Source organism: Paramisgurnus dabryanus, chromosome 9 (assembly GCF_030506205.2).
Source record: "Paramisgurnus dabryanus chromosome 9, PD_genome_1.1, whole genome shotgun sequence".
NCBI classification, from domain to species: domain Eukaryota; kingdom Metazoa; phylum Chordata; class Actinopteri; order Cypriniformes; family Cobitidae; genus Paramisgurnus; species Paramisgurnus dabryanus.
Genome location: NC_133345.1, coordinates 13918377 through 13936518, shown reverse-complemented (window position 1 = coordinate 13936518; position 18142 = coordinate 13918377). Strand labels below are relative to the sequence as shown.

Sequence of the window (18142 nt, the reverse complement as noted above, 5' to 3'; positions counted from 1 at the left end):
TGAGACAAACAGACCCAGTTCCTGCTGCTTTGAAGGTCATCGCACCACTGATCTACTGGCCGTCCTTCAACGTGATGCCCAGCCGATGCGCGACCAACGACCACCGGCTGAACCAGTTTAATCCGCTTCCTATCCCTACCGTGTCTATATATATATATATATAAATATTAATCTCTCCTTAGGGTTTTTTGTCCTTCTAGGAGTTTTTCCCACCAAGTTTTCTCCTAAGGGGGTTTTTTAGTCCCAGGGAGAGTCAGCCAACTTTGGCTTAACTTAGCACTTTACTGTATACGTGACATTATTAATACGCTCGCTTACACGGTTTATCCACAGCCGCTTTATTCTACTTCTTATACTATGTATTGATTTTCAGTGTTCTCCTCTACATCTACTCATGTAAAGCTGCTTTGCAACAATTGACAATTGTGAAAAGCGCTATATAAATAAAATTGAATTGAATATAAGTGTGGCAGAATGGGTTTGTGCCCCTCCTATTTTTGTAATGTGAGGGTTTAGCCAATGGGTAGTGATTTTGAAGGTATAAAAGCGCAACGCATCAGTCGTAGGTGTGCGTCATTGAGGGGGGCCGTTACGTCATCAGCGCGCCGCCGCTTGTTTGCTCGAGTGGATTGTTCACATCCGTGGTGAGTGTATTGTTTGGCTTCGCAACACTTTAAAACGAGCTATATTGGGGAGCTAATACTGATTATTTTCTAGTTGGTAGAGACTGTCGAAGCTGCTAACCACTGTACAAAAGTCTATTTTGCTGCGTGAGGAACCAAATGTGGACAATTAAGACGGTAAGGAGAGCGTACCGGGTGCACAATGACGTGTGTTTATAACATGTTTTGTATTGCTAGTGCTCTTACGTGTCTGCTTTATATATTTAAGGGGCAATTTAGTCTCTGCTTAGCTGGTGCTGCGCTCTTTTGGGGGTGGGATCACTAACTGATTAACCTCCTGCGTCTCAGCATTTCCGATTGTGAGTATCACTGGCTGCTTGAGCATTAAGCAAAGGGAGAACGAGCAGCGTAACATCTTGCTTTGTGTTTATAGGCGCGAGGTGAAGGCAATGGCTGCGTACTAAGTGCTGCGTTGCAGGCTGCATATTTCATGCTGCATACTTCCTGCTTTGGGCCGCATACTCCATACGCTGCGCTGCATGCTTCACGCTGCATAATCCATTGCTCTGTGCCTCAGCGGGCGCTGCTGTTTTGTTTCTGTTTTGTTTCTATTATTTTGTTTCCTACTGTTTCGTTTCCTGTGTGTGTGTGCTGAAACGCGACTGCGCGTTGTCTTTAAACAAGGCTGAAGCGGCTCTGTAATGAGTGCTTGAAATCTTTCTGTCTAATTTTGGTTTCAGCAGGGTTTCCCTGTTATGTTAAACTCCTTTCCTTTTTTTGGTTGATACATTAATCATTTGACTTTATTGGTGTTTTGGTGTTCTAATTCATTTGATCTGAATTCAATTGTTTATTCAATTTCTTTTTTTCTTTTATTATTCATATTATATTGTGAAACCAAGGACATTTTGTCTAAAGTTTTGTTTATTTGATTTGTGCAAACTCAGAGACTGGACATTACATTATTCCATACACCTACATCTATTTGAAGCTGTGTAATGTTTTGTGACTTAACCTAGTCCAGTAAGAATCTCTATTTTGTGCAATTTGGTCTTTTGAGCTGCACTAAGTTTATTGTTTTTGTTATTTCTTTACTATTTTTTTTGTAAACCCTCTCTGCTTGCCGCGCTCATTTCAGCGCTTGCATTCAGTGCAATTATTGTTTATTTTAATACCTCTCTTTGTTTTGGCAGGATCTGGGCGCTGGGTGCAGACGAGTGGCTCTATTGTGGTGGTGGTGTGTCCTTCACCGTGTGTTGTGCTTCTCACTGACACCAGTCTGTGTGTGTGTGCTATGTTCACCTGATTGTAGTGATTAATTTGGCATATGAGACTGCCCCAGTTGGTAAGACCCAGCTCCTTGCCCACAGCAGAAGTGTTTTACGATGAGTGGCCATATTTTTAATATTTGTACAACTCAATAAAAATATTTTTGTACCATTTACTTCTGTCTCTGACTCCTGGCGATTCGAACCTGTGCGTGCCTCTAGGGGGCACTGTTTGTTCTTTGGTTAAAATCCCAAAGTGGCGTAGTCGGAAATAAATGTCATATTGACTGTTACGACAGTCGTTTAATTGAGTTGTGTGCATTTTGTGCACCCCGCTAAGGACCCCTCCTGCCACATAGTGGCGTAGTCGGCAGGGCCGCCAGATTGGGTCAGAGACATTAGTTTGTTTGTTTGTATGTTGTGTTTGTGTTGACTTTTTCATTCCTTTTGGAAACAGAACAGCAGCGTGGTGCTGATTGGTGACGATTTCTCCGTGGTGGTAAGTTCAATTTCTTTTTTTGAGATGGAGGAAGAATTAAATGAGCTGCGGGAACTAGTAGCGCAATTAAGAGCCGATAATGCCAGATTGCAGCAGGCGCACGCGCCGGCCGAGCCGTCTAATGCACCGGCCGGGCCGTCTAATGTCGATGCCGCTTTGCCTGTTGCTCCACCAGCCATGCCTCAACCATCTGGTGCTAATGCACCAGAGCGATTAGTTTTTGTGCCTCGGGAGCGTCGGTGCCCGAAGTTTAATGGCAAGTCTGGCGTAAGCATTGACGAATGGGTCGAGGAGGCGTTCTTTTTATTTGATCACCTAGAAGGTGAGGCCCGAGAGGAGATTCGGTATCGTCCTGAGGCGGAGCGTGGGGATCCGGTTAAAATTATTAAAGCATTGCAGGATCTTTATGGGTGTTCACAGTCGTACGTCGCATTGCAAGAGGCTTTCTTCTCTAGAAAGCAACAGGAAGGTGAGACGCTGTTAGAATTCTCCCTTGCGCTTATGGCTCTTTTAGAGAGAGTTAGGACTCAAGCACCCAGTGCTATTACGGATGCAGAGACTGTATTGCGGGATCAATTCGTGGAGCACGTATCCGATAGCGCGTTGCGACGTGAGCTTAAGCAGCTGGTTCGTCGCCAGCCTTCTATTACGATATTGGAGGTCCGTGGAGAAGCGATTAGGTGGGAACGTGAGGGGATGCCAGGGGGAGCGAGAGGGCGTAGTCAATCCGTCCCATTAGCATACGGTCTTCAGTATGGGGTACGTGGAGGGACCTCTGCTGCTGGGGAAAAGTCTCCGCAGCAGTCGGAGATGCGTGAGCTGCAAGAGATGTTACGACAGCAGCAGCAACAGCTAAATCAGCTTGCTCAAACTGTTGCTCGTCTTCAACCTCCAAATGTGCGTAACCGTTCGCCACGTTCTGGTCCAGTCATATGTAGACGGTGTCAGCGTCCAGGCCATTTTGCTCGGGAGTGCGATGGGGGACGTGGTTCTCCACGCCCTCCACCGCCTGTGGCTGGACCCTCTATTAGTATGACTGGACAGGTGCGTTTTTCACGGCCGTCGGAAAACTAGCACCCGCCGGGCCGCAGAGTCACGGTTCTGGTGGGGAAGTAATAGACTCACGTCAGGTGGGCGCACGGGGCCCGCTCTCCCATTTGATCTCTTCTTGTCCACATTTGATTGCTTCTATAGGAGGGGTCTCAGTACCTTGTTTAGTTGACACCGGTTCAATGGTGTCCACAATTACAGAGAGTTGTTTCCGGCAACATTTTGAGCCTTGGGGACGGGACCGTCTACATGGCTGTCAGTGGTTGCAGCTTCGAGCAGCTAACGGGCTAGCGATCCCGTATATCGGCTATTTAGAATTGGATGTCGAACTTTGCGGCAGGTTGGTCATTGGGTGTGGTGTCCTGGTGGTTCGGGATCCTTCTGGTGGTTTGAGCGTAGACGTCCCTGGTGTGTTAGGGATGAATATACTTAGCCGGTGTTACCAGGAGCTCTTCGGCCAACATGGCACCGCACTCTTCGACCTCCCTGTGGTCACGCAACTTCCAAATGTATCAAGAGCTTTTCAGTATTGTCAGCACGTTGGTGTTAACGACCACTCTGAGCGGGTAGGTGGTGTGCGGATGCGTGGAAGTAGGGTGCAGCGCATCCCAGGTGGTACTATCAAGTGGGTAGCTACAACTTGCTCAGCTCAGTATGACGGCCGTGTTGTTTTGTTTGAACCCCCCGAGTCAGGCCTTCCAGCTGGACTTTTGGCCTCGCCTGCATTAGTACGGGTCGTTCGAGGTACTGTTTATGTGCCAGTGGTAAATGTTGGCACAGTGGATGTGGTGCTTCGCCCTACCACATTAGTGGGAAATTTGAGGGAGGTCTATTTAGTTAATCTGCCTCAGGGAGTCGTTGAAGTCAAGGCAGCGGCTGCCACAGTACACTCTCATAGGGCAGGAGAAGAGTTTCCCGTATCTAGCCAGATTGAGTCTATTGATTTATCTGCATTGTCTGATGCAGAACAAGGTGATGTCAAAGCCCTTTTGCAGAGGTATCAGTCAGTGTTCTCATGTCATGAAGGGGATATAGGCTGTACTCAGCTGAATTCCCATGATATACCAGTGTTGGATGACATCCCTGTGCGCCAGCGGTACCGGCGAATACCCCCATCTGAATATGAGGTTGTAAAAACCCATATCAATCAACTGATGGAAGCAGGGATAGTCCGTGAGAGTAGCAGTCCATATGCTTCACCGATTGTTTTGGTTAAAAAGAAGGACGGTAGTCTGCGCATGTGTGTAGACTACCGTCACTTAAATGCCAAGACAAGGAAGGATGCGTTTCCCCTCCCTCGCATTGAGGAGTCACTAGACTCACTGTCTAGTGCCCGCTGGTTTTCCACTTTGGACTTAGCCAGCGGGTACTTGCAGGTTCCCGTATCAGAACAGGATAGGTCCAAGACTGCATTCTGTACACCGTTCGGGCTATTTGAATTCAACCGGATGCCCTTTGGCCTTTGTAATGCGCCAAGCACATTTCAAAGGCTGATGGAGCGCCTGTTTGGTGACCAGCAATGCCAGTCTTTGTTGTTATACCTCGATGATGTCGTTGTGTTTTCCTCCTCTGTAGTACAACATTTGGAGAGGTTGGGGATGGTCTTGGGCCGTTTGGAAAAAGAAGGGCTCAAGGCAAAGTTGGAGAAGTGCGCATTCTTTAAGCAGGAGGTAAAGTACTTGGGGCATGTCATATCAGCACAGGGGGTAGCAACTGACCCAGGGAAAATTGAGGCTGTTGCACAGTGGCGTTGCCCTACGACGGTCTCAGAACTAAGGACTTTCCTTGGGTTCGCCAGCTATTATAGGCGCTTTGTCGAGGGGTTCGCCAAGTTGGCGGCTCCTCTACATAGGCTGGTAGCTGAAGTCACTGGGGGTAAGTCAGGGAAACGCAAGGTACAGAGTTTAGCTGCAGTATGGACACCACAGTGTGAGGAGGCATTTGAGGCCTTAAAGGGACGTTTAACTTCTGCACCTATACTGGCATACGCAGATTTTTCCCGAACCTTCATTTTGGAGGTGGATGCCAGCCATGGAGGTCTGGGCGCAGTGCTCTCCCAAGAGTTTGACGGGAAAATACGACCCATAGCCTATGCCAGCCGAAGCCTGAGACCGTCCGAGCGTAACATGAACAACTACAGCTTGATGAAATTAGAGTTTCTAGCACTTAAGTGGGCCATGGTTGAAAAATTCAGGGAGTACTTGTTGGGGCATAGGTGTATCGTGTTTACTGACAATAATCCCTTGAGTCACTTGACCACTGCGAAGCTAGGGGCTACCGAACAACGCTGGGCTGCTGAGCTGGCTGCCTTTGACTTTGAGGTAAGGTATAGGTCTGGGAGGAGCAATGGCAATGCTGATGCCCTTTCCCGCCAGAACCCAGTTAGTCGGGAACTTATTGAGAGTATTGCTGCGGGTGTCTCAGTGCCTGAATCACTGCATCAGGCCGTAAGGGAAGGTAGTGTTGTGCAAGCTACAGTAAGTGAGGTGAGTGCATTTCCTGGTCATTCTGTTTCTGACATACGGGTTATGCAGGAGGCTGACTCCATCATAGGTCCCGTGTTGAAGTTTTGGGAACAGGGTAAGCGCCCAGTGGCCGAGGAACGGCGCCGGCTGACTAAGCCAGTTCTTACCCTACTGCAGCAGTAGGACCGCTTGGTAGAGGAAGAGGGAGTACTGTACCGGCAAATTTTCCGTCCTGACGGGGGGGAAGATTGTTATCAATTAGTACTACCCAGTGTGTTAAAACATGAGGTGTTAGCACAACTGCACCAACAGCATGGCCATCAGGGAGTTGAGCGCACTACTGAGCTGATTAGGCGGCGATGTTATTGGCCGAGTATGTCCGATGACATTATACGTTGGTGCCGGGAGTGTGAACGTTGTCAGCTTGCTATGGAGAGTCAACCAGTGGCACGAGGTTACATGGGCCATTTGTTAGCATCGAGGCCCAACAAGGTCCTTGCTATTGATTTCACTGTGCTCGAACCATCTCATTCTGGGCACGAAAATGTTCTGGTCATGACAGATGTTTTTAGCAAATTTGCTATGGCGGTGCCTACTCGTGACCAGCGAGCTGAGACAGTGGCTCAGGTCCTGGTCGAAGAGTGGTTTTATAAGTTTGGGGTCCCGGGCCGCATCCACTCGGACCAGGGCCGCAACTTTGAGTCTGCTCTTATCCGCCAGCTCTGTGAATTATATCAGGTGAAGAAATCCCGTACGACTCCCTACCACCCGGCTGGCAATGGGCAGTGCGAGCGGTTCAATCGCACCTTATACACCTTGTTGCGAACCCTGCCTGGCCCTAGGAAGAGGGATTGGGCCTCTTGTCTTTCACAGGTACTCTTCTGCTATAATACTACCCCCCACCAGGGGACGGGAGAGTCCCCGCATTATTTAATGTTTGGACAAGAGCCTCGATTGCCAGTGGATTTTCTGCTTGGTACAGTGCCAGAGCCAATGGCAGGTAGTGTCCATAGTTGGGTCGTAGAACACCGCAGGCGGTTGCAGGTTGCCTTTGAAGGGGCACGAGAGCGCCTGAAGACCGCAGCCGGTCGACGGAAAGAACGGCATGATTTAAACGTTCATGACCAACCTTTCACAGAAGGTCAGTTAGTTTACTTGAGGGATCATTCATTTAAGGGGCGTCATAAGATTCAAGACTTGTGGAGTCCGGTGCCATACCAAGTGGTTTGTGCCCCGAGGCTGGAGGAGTGGTGTATACTATTGCACCAGAGACCGATTTGAGTAACGTGCGACGTGTTCATCGCTCTGCACTGAAGGCTTGTGTTCGGAAAGAGGCCCTTTCAAATGGTCCGCCTGGGGTTGGGTTAGAAGATCGGGAAGAGCCCCGAGTAGATGGAGAGGGAGATGATGTTGATCTGGTCGTGCTAGTACCAGAAACCCCTTGTGTTGCCCGAGGGAGTGGATTTCCAGCACTAGCTGATTCTGTTGAAGACCAGTTACCAGTAGGCCTACCCCCTGTAGTTGCTGTTAGAGAAGAGTCCGGTGGACTAGATGTAAGACCCATAGTGAGGGGAGCAGTAGGGTCTTCTAGTTCCCAGGGTGATAGGGTTGTTGCTCCTCGGCGGACAGGCCGAGCTGGAGCAGGTCAGCATTCGAACTTGTACCACCTTCCCCGGACTGTGGGTGAGATCGGAAGCAGGGCCGCAATTGGTGTAGAAGCAATTGCTGATGATACGTCAGTCTTGTTCAGACCCTGGACATAAATTATGTGGGTGACCCTGTATTAAGTCCATCGTCGGGGCGACGATGCAAAAGGGAGGGGTAGATGTGGCAGAATGGGTTTGTGCCCCTCCTATTTTTGTAATGTGAGGGTTTAGCCAATGGGTAGTGATTTTGAAGGTATAAAAGCGCAACGCATCAGTCGTAGGTGTGCGTCATTGAGGGGGGCCGTTACGTCATCAGCGCGCCGCCGCTTGTTTGCTCGAGTGGATTGTGTGGTATTGGACAGATTAAATAATGAAGCAGGACAAGCAGAAGTAGCGAACATTCAACAGACAGCTTTACTTCACATTAACTTTTCCTTTTCCGCACATACACACATCATCATGTCACGTGCTCTCCCGCTCTAGCAGTTCTGCATTTCCCTTTCAAAATAGTAGTCCCCAATGCAATGTTATTCATGAACACAACATTTTCCCTCTTTTTAAAGAACATACTCTGGATCAACTAAGCAGCCATACAGGTTACTTAAGCAGTGATCATAAATCTGAGTTATATTTACCTCTGCTTATTTCAACCATTAACTTTTATCATATAACATTGTAACAGCAATTAAACTATATCATACAAATTGTAAGCACTCTGTATCGTTAGCACTTATGAGTCAAAACAGCACAACATATTATATAACAATTACAATACAGTGCATTCAAGACATCAGAAATGCAATAACATAAGATCTAAGTGACATAATTACTCAACCAGTTAGGCTTACGAGCAATACGTTTAGGTCTTGGGGTATGACTGTTTGCGCATTGGCCAGTGTCCTCAGCTGGAGTGCTGGTTGTAATGCGTGGAAATGGAGTGAGGTTGGAAGCATTCCAAGTTTTTCCATCACTAAGGACATATGTACCCACACCCAGTTTCTTGTTAACTGTGAGAGGATCACTGAACTTCCTATGGCCTTTTGGAACGTGCCGATGATTCCGAACTCTCACCTTATCTCCCTCCTGAAAGCAAGGCATGCGTGCACCGCGTTTAGCATCCGTGTACAGTTTCATTTTGTGCTGTAACCGTGTAACCCGCTTTCGAACGGTCCGATCTGTAAGCGAGCGCACTGAAGGAGGCGGCAGAATAGACAGCCTTGTGCGCATCTGCCTTCCGTAAAGAAGCTGAAAGGGTGAGGTACCAGTAGCGGCATGCGGAGTGGCACGGTACACTTGCAAGAAGTCAGTTACAACAGTTTTCCATGGTTGTTGTTGTTGGATAGCTACCTGAACAGTGTGTTTAAGCACACGGTTAAACCTCTCTACGGCACCATTAGCTGCCGGGTAGTAGAGAGAGGTGCGATGGTGACGGATATTACGCCTTTCTAGAAAAGCAGCAAAGGTAGCAGATGTAAACTGAACACCATTATCAGTAACTATGCTCAAGGGGTTGCCATGGCGACTGAAAATAGAGGACAGAAATGATACTACAGAGTCAGCAGTAACAGTGTGAGTAAAGGAAACCTCGGGCCATTTGCTGTAGTAGTCAGTCAATGTTATAGCAAACCTGCAATCGGATGCAGCAGTATCAAATGGTCCAACTATATCAACAGCAACTTTCTGCCATGGTCCATCAGGCAGCGTCACTGGCTGAAGAGGAGTAGGATGTGAGTTTACAGTTTTGTCATTGAGTTGACATACATGGCAGGATCGAACAGCATCGTGGACCTGAGTGTCCATTCCTGGCCACCAGTAGAGATCACGCAGACGCTGTTTAGTTCTCACCTCCCCTTGGTGTCCTTCATGTGCTATGGAGACCAGTGTAGAGCGAAGGGCAACAGGTGCAATCAGCCGAGAGCCTCTGAAGACAAAATTGTCCTTAACTGACAGTTCCAGCCGTAGTGGATAGTATGGCAGCAGTTCAGCATGCAGTCCCTTGGACGAAGAAGGCCAACCACTTGAGATCTGTGAACGAAGCTTGGTTAAGGCAGGACAAGAAGCACATGCAGCATCGACATCAGCAGCAGACAAGGAATTACAAGTGGCAGACAGAAAAGCAACAAACTCATCGTCCACATCATCAGCAGCATATGATGAAACAGAAGCATTATCTGTGGAGGAGGCAGGTAAAGGCACACGTGATAGATAATCAGCAGGAGCATTTTGGGAACCTGGGCGGTATACCACATCGTAGTTAAATGACAGGAGACGCGCAGACCACCTCGCGACGCGGAGTCCAGCACGGCCAACACCTTTAGTGGTAAGCAGGGTTGTCAGGGCCTGGTGATCAGTACGTAATGTGAAACGGCGGCCCCATAGGTAAGTACGCCACCTCTCAACGGCCCACACACATGCAAGTGCTTCCTTTTCTACTGTGGCATATTTACGCTCGGCAGCAGACAGCGTGCGTGAAGCAAAAGCTACAGTACGTTCAATGCCATCTGGACTGACCTGGGAAAGCATGGCACCCAGACCATAATCAGAAGCGTCTGTGGAGACAATGGTGTGCATTGTGGGGTCAAATAATGCCAAGGAAGGGCTGTTTGCTAGTAAGTGTTTAACTTTGGTCAGACTTCGTTCGGCCTCTTCTGACCAGCTGAATCCATCTGGGCCTTGCAAGCAAGCACGTACTGGAGCTACAACAGTGGCAAAATCAGGGATAAATTTACTGTACCATGACATAAGTCCAAGTAAGGAGCGCAAAGTAGAAACATCAGAAGGTGCAGGGGCATCGAGCATTGCCTGTACTCGTGACTCATCAGGGCGAAGACCCTCTGCGGACACTGTATGTCCTAAAAACAGCAAGCTTGTTTGCCGGAAACGACACTTGTCTTTATTGAGTTGTAACCCAGCGGCTTCTAGACGCTGTAAGACCGCTTGGAGCGTTTTGTCATGTGAAGACATGTCACATCCGTGGATGATGATATCGTCCAGATAATTTTCAACCCCTGACAAACCAGCAAGGATGATGGTCATCATTTTCTGGAACGCTGGTGGTGCAGAGGCTAATCCATAAGGGACACGGCAAAATCTGTACAGTCCATCATGGGTAATAAAGGCTGTAAGATCACGGCTGTCCTCGTGCAGCGGTACTTGGTAGTAGGCATTAGTCAAGTCAATAGTAGTAAATATAGTAGAACCTTTTAGTGCAGTGAGAAGTTCATCCATATGTGGTAATGGAAAAGAGTCCACGATTACGGCTTTATTTGGCTCTCTGAGGTCAACACACATCCTGATTTTTCCAGACTTTTTCTGCGTAACAACAATAGGGGAAACCCATGCAGAAGCATCAATGCGTTCAATGATTTTAGCTGCTTGTAAGTGATTTAATTCTTCTGACACAGCACTGCGAACAGAAAGTGGTAGGCGGCGAAGTTTTTGCCGCACTGGTGTGACTGTTTCATCCAGCTTTACATGGTGTACAAAATTTTTAGCACATCCAAATTCGGTTGAATCAGCAACAGTACATTGAAACACTGGCTCAGAAAGTACATTAGAAGGCAGAACTCGGTTGTTCTCGATCCTCACATGTAGAGAAGACATGAGGTCCCTTCCCATTAGTGCTGTACCTTTCTCCACAATGAAGAACGTGGCAGGAACTGTGCGGTCATGTAGTGAAACGTTAGCTGACAAACACCCCACCACTGGAATTTTAACTTTTGAGTACGTCACAAGTCTGGCGGTTGGTTGTGATAGTGCAACATCACTGAAATGGCATGCGTAAATGCTGTGGGGCAAAATAGACACAGAAGACCCAGTGTCGACTACTAAATCCACCACACAGGCTTGTGAAACAGGAGTAGATATAGTTACAGTACTTGTAATGGAGGGAGGGCGAGCAGGGGATTCAACATACAGAACAGTAACTTCGGGTAGTTCAACCTCATTGACCTCGCGCGTGTTTGATTGCGCAGATCGGCACACTTTAGCGTAATGTCCAGTCTTTTTACACTTTCTGCATGTTGCAGATGCAGCAGGACAGTTAGCAGCGTTAGCTAAGTGCGTTTCTGAGCCACAGCGAAAGCAAGACTTCCTTATCCCGACGTAAACAGTATTACGAGGTGCAGGTGACGGTTTTCCGCTTCTGCGCTTTGCGACGTGCTGCACAGCCTGTACAGGAGCGGTAGCGTGGCGGGGATTCGAAATGGATTTAGCCAGATCGGCAGCAGATTCAATCTGGCTCGCTATCGTAACAGCTCTGTCCAGTGTAAGATCCGTTTCAAGCAACAGTCTCTCACGTATTCGTGGGCTAAACACATTTTCCACAAGCTGATCGCGAAGCATGTCATCAGCACTGGCACCGAACTCACATGTGACAACTAGTTCACGCAAAGCAGCAACGTATTGTATAACTGTCTCGTGAGGCGCCTGGCAGCTTTAACGAAAAGCATGACGTTCAGCTACTATGTTAGCTTTCGGCACAAAGTAGGCTTTTAATGCAGCCTCTGCATCTTGGTATGTCGTACCTATATTAGGCAGTGAGTAGAAAATCCGCTGTCCTTCTGTTCCAAGGCAGTGAAGCAGTACGGCTCTCCGTCTTGAGTCCGGCCATGCATCCCCTGTTGCGTCGATAACTTTTAAGTAGTTTTCGAAGATTCGCAGCCATGTGCTGAACGGCATAGCAGGCTCACCGGGGCAAGGCAGGAAAAAACTCGGAAAAGGCACATTGGCAACAGCCATCCTCGCGACCAGTAGCAGGAAGAAAAAAAAAAAAAAACGTAATCCTCGTCGCCAATTTGTGGTATTGGACAGATTAAATAATGAAGCAGGACAAGCAGAAGTAGCGAACATTCAACAGACAGCTTTACTTCACATTAACTTTTCCTTTTCCGCACATACACACATCATCATGTCACGTGCTCTCCCGCTCTAGCAGTTCTGCATTTCCCTTTCAAAATAGTAGTCCCCAATGCAATGTTATTCATGAACACAACAGATTGTTTACATCCGTGGTGAGTGTATTGTTTGGCTTCGCAACACTTTAAAACGAGCTATATTGGGGAGCTAATACTGATTATTTTCTAGTTGGTAGAGACTGTCGAAGCTGCTAACCACTGTACAAAAGTCTATTTTGCTGCTTGAGGAACCAAATGTGGACAATTGAGACGGTAAGGAGAGCGTACCGGGTGCACAATGACGTGTGTTTATAACATGTTTTGTATTGCTAGTGCTCTTACGTGTCTGCTTTATATATTTAAGGGGCAATTTAGTCTCTGCTTAGCTGGTGCTGCGCTCTTTTGGGGGTGGGATCACTAACTGATTAACCTCCTGCGTCTCAGCATTTCCGATTGTGAGTATCACTGGCTGCTTGAGCATTAAGCAAAGGGAGAACGAGCAGCGTAACATCTTGCTTTGTGTTTATAGGCGCGAGGTGAAGGCAATGGCTGCGTACTAAGTGCTGCGTTGCAGGCTGCATATTTCATGCTGCATACTTCCTGCTTTGGGCCGCATACTCCATACGCTGCGCTGCATGCTTCACGCTGCATAATCCATTGCTCTGTGCCTCAGCGGGCGCTGCTGTTTTGTTTCTGTTTTGTTTCTATTATTTTGTTTCCTACTGTTTCGTTTCCTGTGTGTGTGTGCTGAAACGCGACTGCGCGTTGTCTTTAAACAAGGCTGAAGCGGCTCTGTAATGAGTGCTTGAAATCTTTCTGTCTAATTTTGGTTTCAGCAGGGTTTCCCTGTTATGTTAAACTCCTTTCCTTTTTTTGGTTGATACATTAATCATTTGACTTTATTGGTGTTTTGGTGTTCTAATTCATTTGATCTGAATTCAATTGTTTATTCAATTTCTTTTTTTCTTTTATTATTCATATTATATTGTGAGACCAAGGACATTTTGTCTAAAGTTTTGTTTATTTGATTTGTGCAAACTCAGAGACTGGACATTACATTATTCCATACACCTACATCTATTTGAAGCTGTGTAATGTTTTGTGACTTAACCTAGTCCAGTAAGAATCTCTATTTTGTGCAATTTGGTCTTTTGAGCTGCACTAAGTTTATTGTTTTTGTTATTTCTTTACTATTTTTTTTGTAAACCCTCTCTGCTTGCCGCGCTCATTTCAGACACAGCGCTTGCATTCAGTGCAATTATTGTTTATTTTAATACCTCTCTTTGTTTTGGCAGGATCTGGGCGCTGGGTGCAGACTAGTGGCTCTATTGTGGTGGTGGTGTGTCCTTCACCGTGTGTTGTGCTTCTCACTGACACCAGTCTGTGTGTGTGTGCTATGTTCACCTGATTGTAGTGATTAATTTGGCATATGAGACTGCCCCAGTTGGTAAGACCCAGCTCCTTGCCCACAGCAGAAGTGTTTTACGATGAGTGGCCATATTTTTAATATTTGTACAACTCAATAAAAATATTTTTGTACCATTTACTTCTGTCTCTGACTCCTGGCGATTCGAACCTGTGCGTGCCTCTAGGGGGCACTGTTTGTTCTTTGGTTAAAATCCCAAAGTGGCGTAGTCGGAAATAAATGTCATATTGACTGTTACGACAGTCGTTTAATTGAGTTGTGTGCATTTTGTGCACCCCGCTAAGGACCCCTCCTGCCACATAAGGAACAGCGGGAGGAGGACCAATGGTTAGGAATAGGAATCTTGTCCTATTCTTGTCTAATACAGACTTCTAGTTGCTCAACTGTCTTAGGTCTTCTTTGTCACATCTTCCTCTTTATGATGGGCCCAATGTTTTCTGTGGGTGAAAGATCTGGACTGCAGCAGGCTGGCCATTTCAGTACCCGGATCCTTCTTCTACGCAGTCATGATGTTGTTATTGATGCAGTATATGGTCTGGCATTGTTATGTTGGAAAATGCAATGTCTTCCCTGAAAGAGATGACGTCTGAATGGGATCATATGTATCTAGAACTTGGATAAACCTTTCAGCATTGTGGTCCCACTGTAGAAGTATATATATATTTATATAGGGGAGAGTGGGGTGATTTGTGCCAGGGGGGAAATAGTTCCACCCCTTGTTTCTGGAAACCATAGAAGAAATTGGTCATGTGACCACATAATTTTTAAAAACCATCAATTTTACTTATCCTCAAAAAAAAAGAGACACATGGCATGAGAAGTAAGCACATTTTAGTTTTTTTTTCTTTCAAAGTAAAATTTCTATGATCAGATGGGTCAGACCGTGATAGTGAGTTTTCTGACTGGAGTACTACCCTGTCTCAGAGCAAAATTTCATGTCAAGACTACGATGTTGACAATATCAAAATGTTTCTCAAATTAACTACTTTTTTATTTTATTTTATATTGAAGGCTGAAGTGTGTATTGAATGTTAATGGCTGCCAGGAACATTGAAAAGAGAGCTGAATTATTTGAAATTGTTAAACAAAAAAGAATAGAGGTTACCCTTGTTCAATAAACACATAGTGATGTAAAGATTGCGGTTGATTGGATGCAAGAATGGGATGGGGTTTCGATTCTTAGTCACAATACCTCACTTAGTGGTGGTGTGGGGATTTTATTTTCTAGAAGTTTTTGTCATATTTCTTACAGTGTTGATGAGATCATAGGTGGAAGACTTTTAAAAGTAAAAGCAGTTTTTGAAAACTTTATTTTTGTTTTTATGTGTTTATGCTCCAACTTCTGCCATAGAAAGGATTCGTTTTTTAGAGGTTCTTAACTGCACAGAAATAAATATTGATAGAAATAATATGGAACCTCACATGCCTTCCTGTATACAGGGCCGGATTAACACATTCTGGGCCCCTGGGCACAAAGGCATCATGGGCCCATCCCACTCCTCTTCCTATCAACTCAACCTCAGCTAGTTATATATTTAAAACTTTGTCGGTTACAAAATGCAATTGATTGTTCAGTAGGCTACAGCAGCCAATGAAAAATGAACAACACACCATCTATAAATGTAATTAAATCATACAAACCAGTAGCAAGCATAATAGCATGTAATAATACTCAAAAAAATAATAATAGTAAAAAAAAGTCTTAGGGCAACAAACACGTTTGGAAAGGTTGATTGTAGGCCATTTCTTAACACAATCTGCAAAAGTTTTGAGGGTGAATTATCCTGCTCATCTCTTACAAAGAATTTAAATTGAATGAGCTTGTCTGCAAAGCTCTGATCCAAATCAGTTGGGTAAGCAGAGGAAAGTGTATTGGCACGCTTACGAATATCACTGGTGTCAGACTCCTTGCCTTCAAACAGAACTCCAAAGCAATCATTTAGAGGCCTGTATGCATCCAGTCGTTGATTGAGACAGCTGAGTAACTGATCAAAATCACGTTGAAAGTCTCAACTTGAAATCTGTGGCTCCCCTCAATTGTGACTTCATGCTCCCTGGTTTCATCTGCAAATGCTTTCCGTTTCCTTAACCGATGAAGGTTGTGCTGATAGGTCTGGCACACATTTCTTACACCCATGGCAGTCTTTTCAAAGTCTGAAAACTAATCCCAAAGTGATGCCACAAATGACAGCAAAGACTCCAGTAGTCGCACAGCAGTCTTTAAATCAATGTCACTTTTCTGCAACAGCTCACTTGTCATCTTAAACCTGTGTAGGACGGCATCTCAGAAATGGGCCATGAAGGCTGTTTCCAAGCGTTCCATTTTGTCACACAACGAAGTTCCAATCAGGATTCAGGCCCCACCATAACACAGAGACAGCGCTGCTTAGAGTTACAAATGACCTCCTATTAACATCCGACCGTGGTGAAATCTCAATTTCATGTAGTGTCAGACACGGTACTAAATATCTTTAACTCATCGCTAGAATTAGGATACGTTCCAACAGCTTTCAAACTAGCAGTTATTAGACCGCTCATTAAAAAACCAAACCTTGACCAGGGAGATCTTAATAACTTTAGACCAATCTCAAATCTACCTTTTCTTTCTAAAATATTAGAAAAAGTAGTGGCAAGCATTCATAGCGAATAATAATACATATGAAAAGTTCCAATCAGGATTCAGGCCCCACCATAGCACAGAGACAGCGCTGCTTAGAGTTACAAATGACCTCCTATTAACATCCGACCGTGGTGAAATCTCAATCCTTATATTACTAGACCTTAGTGCAGGCTTTGACACAATAGATCACAGAATCTTACTTAATAGACTAGAAAACTATGTTGGCATCAGTGGTCAGGCGTTATCTAACCAATCGATATCACTTTGTTTATGTAAATGAGGAAGAGTCCTATCACTCCCCCGTTAAATACGGCGTACCTCAGGGATCAGTTCTAGGCCCTATCCTATTCTCGTTATATATGTTACCTCTAGGAGACATTATCAGGAAACATAACATAAGTTTTCACTGCTATGCGGATGATACCCAGGTTTACATCTCGTCACATCCTAGCGAAACCCATCAGTTTACTAAGCTAACAGACTGCATTAGTAATATTAGGGACTGGATGGCACATAACTTTCTTATGCTAAACTCCAATAAAACTGAGATACTTATTATTGAACCAAATTGCTCCAAACATAATATGTCAGATTACAAGTTGCCCATAGATGGCTGCAAGGTGGTGCCATCGTCCACGGTTAAGAATTTAGGCGTAATGTTTGACAGGAATCTATCTTTCGATAGTCATATCTCCAACATCTGCCGCACAGCATTCTTCCATCTTCCGAAATATCTAAAAAATACACCATATGCTGTATGCATCAGATGCAGAAAAGCTTATTCATGCTTTTATGACCTCTAGAATAGACTATTGTAACTCGTTACTCGGGGGATGCAACGCAAATCAGGTAAACAAGCTACAGCTGGTTCAAAACACCGCCGCAAGAGTGCTTACTCGATCAAAAAAGTATGACCACATAAGTCCAATTCTTGCATCTTTACACTGGCTACCAGTTAAATATCGCATACAATTTAAAATATTACTAATCACCTACAAAGCCTTAAATGGCCTAGCGCCCTCGTATATTAAAGAACTACTATCAGAATACAATCCAACTGCGATCACAAAATTCTGGTTACTTAATTATCCCTAGAATATCAAAAGTGTCTAAAGGTGGTAGATCCTTTTCCTACTTGGCCCCTAAGCTCTGGAATGATTTACCAAAAAATTTTCGAGTATCAGACACAGTCGAGCAATTTAAATCTAAACTTAAGACATTCTTCTTTAACAAAGCATTCACATAGAATGTCCAGTAAATGTACTTTTTCCGCAGTAGTTATTTTGTCTAGAACAAAGCACTCACATACCTCATATGGGTAATATACTATTGCCGCAATAGTTAGCCTGTCTGGAACCGAACTGAATTAAACCACTATAATGTATGACACTTGCATTACATGCGAACGGCCCCTACGCTAATAGAATTCTGTTTTTGTCTCCATCTCGTCTCATTAGCACAATGAATTCCTTGCATATTGTAGAAGACAAATAAGAGGTACTGCCTCTAACCTTCTGTCCATATTTCTGAATGTGATCAGCCAAAAAGGGATCAAACTAAGAAATCAGCTCTAAAATCCCCAAATAGTTTCCATTGTGCGCTGACCCTAGAAGCTCATCGTCGCCACAGAATGGTAGGCCTCTCTCACTT

General features: G+C 45.4%; 1 long non-coding RNA gene across 2 annotated transcripts; it reads left to right on the top strand.

Annotated features, from left to right (window-relative positions):
* The first annotated feature begins 541 nt into the window (after window positions 1-541).
* LOC135751290 (uncharacterized) lies at window positions 542-13937 on the top strand. Of its 2 annotated transcripts, none has more exons than XR_010532995.2 (3): window positions 542-982; window positions 1817-2390; window positions 13742-13937. It is a non-coding gene; the product is annotated as an uncharacterized lncRNA (long non-coding RNA). The 2 variants fall into 2 exon arrangements; XR_010532996.2 differs by lacking the exon at window positions 13742-13937 and having other exon boundaries at window positions 1817-1968; window positions 2349-2607.
* Window positions 13938-18142: the final 4205 nt, after the last annotated feature.